The sequence below is a fragment of the Gossypium hirsutum genome, chromosome A13 (assembly GCF_007990345.1).
Source record: "Gossypium hirsutum isolate 1008001.06 chromosome A13, Gossypium_hirsutum_v2.1, whole genome shotgun sequence".
Classification (NCBI taxonomy): domain Eukaryota; kingdom Viridiplantae; phylum Streptophyta; class Magnoliopsida; order Malvales; family Malvaceae; genus Gossypium; species Gossypium hirsutum.
The window spans coordinates 42,794,242-42,799,154 of NC_053436.1; the positions used below are offsets into that span (position 1 = coordinate 42,794,242).

The window sequence follows — 4,913 nt, forward strand, 5'->3', positions numbered from 1 at the left end:
TGTGGGATTGAAGGATTGATATTCTGTATGCACACCTCCTCCATTTGAGTCACACCTCATTACTAGATGTACCTACATAGAACCAAGTAAACCATCAATCTTTTTATTGAGAAGTTCTACCTGATTTGACAGCATAATAACTGAGTCGACGTTATAAACGCCGGATATTTTTATTGGCTTAGTCCTCATGACTTGCCACTGATAGTTATTCAGTGACATTTCTTCAATGAATCATGAGCCTCTTCAGATGTTTTGTTGTTGATGGTTCCGCCAGCAACTGCATCAACCATTTGCCGAGTCGAGGGATTCAGACCATTGTGGAATGTTTGTACTTGAAGCCAAAGCGGTAACCCATGTTGAGGGCACCTTCTCAGTAAGTCCTTGTATCTCTCCCATGCATCGTAAAGTGTTTCTAAATCCATCTGCACAAAAGAAGAGATATCATTACGTAATTTAGTCGTTTTAGCTGGCGGAAAGTATTTTAGTAAAAACTTTTCGATCATTTGTTCCCAAGTAGTAATTGACCCTCGTGGTAACGAGTTCAACCACTGTTTAGCTTTGTTCTTCAATGAAAAAGGAAATAACCGAAGACGAATGGCATCATCAGAAACACCATTTATTTTAAATGTATTGCAAAATTCTAGAATGTTTGCTAAGTGGGCGTTTGGATCTTCATCCTGTAAACCATCAAACTAAACAAACTGATAGTACGTGGAGTAGGATTCTGATTAGCCACAATTACAGGCGGTAGCTGATTGCCTTGGTTTTCAGCCATCTCTTTGGTTGGTGGTTGAGTATCGTCTTCTTGCTAGTTCCCTGTGTATCTTAAGCTACGCCTTATTTCTCTTTGGTTTCTACGAACTGTACAACCAATTTCTTCGTCAAAAAGTAATGGTCCTGACGGGTTTCTTCTAGTCATAAACTATAAAAACCTGCCAAGAGAAAGAAAAATTAAATTGATAAATAATAATAAAAAAATTAAATTAAATTGCAAGAAAAATAAATGGCTAACTATTATCGCGTGATTCGTAACAAGTAATAAAAATTTATAATGAAGATCAAACCTAGAGAAAATGTACCAATAATGATGTCTGGCCCAGAGTTATCTTCTCTAGCACGAATAGCATATGTCCTTGTACGTGCTCGTGCCTTAGAACTAACTGCAGTATCCTTGGTAGTACCTCTACTACCGCCAACATTTTTGGGATGACAGGGGGTCTGCCTCTCGAGACAGGATTACTAGGCTTTGAAGCTAGTTCTATCTCTTTTTCAACTCTTTCTGGACAATCTTTGATAAAATGGTCAAGTGAACCACATCTAAAACAAGCTCGACTTCTAGACCGACATTCCCCATGATGAAATTTATTACAATGTTTACATTTCGATTTGGGATTACCAACATTACCCATACTGGTCACAGATAGAGATGAAGACATCAGGTTAGAAGGTTGAGAGTCCCGCTCTCTTCTAGAATATCCCGTAGAGGTGGTAACACGATTATAGTTCTTCTTTAATTTCTTAGAAGCAACTGATTTTGACTTACTCATAGTTCTTTTTTCAGAAACCCGAGCCTCTCTTTCAGCTTGTTTCTTTTCTTTACTCAATTCTTTAGCTTTGTGTGCTCGACCAACTAACACAACAAATTCCCTTATTTCAAGAATTCCAATCAACTATTTAATGTCTTCATTTAAACCCTATTCAAAGCGTTTACACATCTCAGCCTCAGACTGGACACATTCTCTGACATATTTGCTCATCCGAACAAATTCTCGTTCACACTCAGATACAGTCATGTCTCCTTGCTTGAGTTCTAAAAATTCTTTCTTTTTCTGATCCATGAATCTCTGACCAACATATTTCTTTCTGAATTCAGCTTGGAAGAATTCCCATGTAACATTTTCTCTCTGTACAACTAAAGTTATGGTATTCCACCAATGATAAGATGTATCTTTCTGTAGAGATGCTGCACATTTCAAACATTCGGCAAGTGTACAAGATAATTCATCAAAAACCTAGATGGTATTTTCCAACCAAAATTCAGCCCTTTTCGGATCATCATCTGCTATAGCTCTAAATTCTTCTGCCCCATGCTTACGAATTTTATCTACCGGAGGCTTACCAGTTCTAACAGGTTCAGCACCCTGTGGCATCTTGAGAACCGATTAGGGAGCAGGTGAGGGAGATCATTATACAGTAGGATTTGTTCTTAAATACTCAATAAACCATTCATTCATCAATTAGAAGAAGGCATACTTTGCCTCCTCAATCGGCTAAACCATAGCTCTGATACCACTAAGTGTAACACCTCTAACCTGTATCCGTCATTAAAATAGGGTTTCAGAGTATTACCATAATTTTTAGAATGTTTTACAAATAATTTATGTAAATTACTATTCATTAACTGAGATCATCCAATACGTCCCTTAGTTGGACCCTCGAGGCACAATACGAGCACTAGAATCGAGTCGAGACTTAATCGGAAACTCTAAGAATTTTTCGTGACATTTCAAAAATTTTCCAAGGTATAGGGATCACACGCCCGTATGGTCCAAGGGACACGCCCATGTGACCCTAGGACATGCCCATGTTGTAGGTCGTGTTCGAACCCATGTAACTCTCTGACTTGTGCACACGGCCATGCTGCATGCCCGTGTGCTAGGCCTTGTGGTTAATTCAATTTAAAATTAGGTGAAGGTTTCACACGGCCAAGACACACACCCGTGTTCTAGGCCGTATAGCACACACGGCTGAGACACACGCCCTTGTCTCTGCCCATGCGCTCAATTTTGAGCATTCTATTTCTCAAAATTAAGGTGTAGGGGACACAAGGCCTAACCACACGCCCATGTACTAGGCCATGTGTCACAACGGTCTAGACACATGCGCATGTGGACAAAATAAATCCATTTCCTGGCCTCATTTGTCACTCGAATTTACCATTTTCCTGCATTAAAACATACCAAACACATTCCAACCATTTCAAGCATCCAAATTAAGCAATTTCCATCATTCAACATGGCATATCATTGCATGCATACATGTTACAATCTTACCTTAGTTCAATCCATGTGTTAAACATGATTTGATCAACTACTTAACATATATACATATATATATAGCTATCATAGCATGACATTACAAGTATATCAAAACAACCATTACTAGCCATTCCAATGGCTAGATTACAAGCATCATTATCAAACCACTAATGGTTAAGTTGTCCTATACGTGCCATTATACCAAAATGATTTTGCTATATATACCCAAAATAACTAGTTGATAGTGTGACGATACTCCAATGATCTCAAACCTTCACGAGCTTCCGAGCACTATAAAACAGAGAAAATAAAATAGAGTAAGCATTACATGCTTAGTAAGTTTGTATAACAGAAACTAAACTTACCAATCCCGGTTATTAAATCTAAGCATACAATATCATGTTTTTCCATCCATTAGCAAAATTGTCTAAACACATGCATTCAATCAAACATGTTAGTCACCAAAATTCTTATATCAATCAAGTAAACATAGATGAGATCATCATGCAATATTATTTCAAGCCATTATCATTTCTTCTCATAATTCTCATACCATGTCAAGAGTTTTGTCCATTGAATCATTGAAATTTTCAATGGATGCTCAAGTAGTACACTCGAGGCGTACGATTCAATAATCCGTCAATTCCTATTCAAGGCACTAAATTAAGGAACACACTCTCGAGCCACATATTGTATAACAGGATTTCTAGTCCAAGCTAAATCCTTTATATAACGTATGCTCAAAAGGGCTCAATTAGGATTACCAGTCTAGGCTAAACCTTAATCATAACATATACTCGAGAGGTATTGTATCAGGATTACCCATCCGGGCTAAATCCTTTCTATAATGAGGTCAATAGGATTACTCGTCGAACTAAATCCCGTCCACAACAAATGCAAGACCTCATCCATTTCAAGAAAGCACATATATTCATCGGAATTCAATATTCAATTGGGACTTAATCCTTTTTCACCATTTCAAGAATGTATTAAATTTTCCACTATAGCATTCAAGTAATACATTTCAATATAAGTCTCATTACATACAAACACAACATTCAATTAACATAATTACATGCTCGATTAAGTTACACTATCTTACCTCGACACTTGTTCGCGTATAAAATCTACTAATCCGAAACCTTTTATTTTCCTCGATCTAACCTCGAATGTGAGTTGTCCGTATCCAATTAAGCCATGAAAGATTCTTGTCTCTCCTAGGGTTTCCATGTATTTTAGGTTCAAGAAGATGAGAAAATAAGATGATATTTTCTTTTCATCTTTTAATTAATTAAATATTTTTCAAATTCTAATTTAGTCATTGCCCTTTTTCTAAATTGCCATGGATGAGTCACCAAAAATCTACATACTTTTCTTTAATGGTCTAATTACCATATAAGGACCTCTAGTTTTGAATTCCATAGCTATTTAATCCTTATAGCTACTAAAATTCAACTTTCGCATTTTTTGCAGTTTAGTCCTTCTCATAATTAAACACTTAATCGATAAAATTTCCGCATCAAAATTTTCACACATGTCTATCATAATATGGACCATATAATAAAATTAAAATAAACTTTATTTTTGAATCAGATTTTTGGTCCCTAAACCACTATTCCGATTTCACTGAAAAATGAGTTGTTACAGAATGTTCCCAAGCTATTTTTAGGGCCCTGTAGGTTTGATTTAAAGCCGGGAAGTGTATATTTGCCATGGATAGATTCAATTTTTTTAGATATTAACATTAATTTTGTATATTTGTTTCTATTGTGAATTTAAATGTTCTATTTTATTTGGTAATACTCCTAACCCTAATCTGACCATGGAGACGGAATAGGGGTGTTACATGCAATGGTTTAAAAGGAGTGGGTGAGC

General features: G+C 36.4%; 1 non-coding gene across 1 annotated transcript; it reads left to right on the forward strand.

Annotated features, from left to right (window-relative positions):
* The first annotated feature begins 348 nt into the window (after positions 1-348).
* On the forward strand, positions 349-455 carry LOC121213252 (small nucleolar RNA R71). Its single transcript, XR_005908634.1, has one exon. It is a non-coding gene; the product is annotated as a small nucleolar RNA R71 (small nucleolar RNA).
* The last annotated feature ends 4,458 nt before the right edge of the window (positions 456-4,913 follow it).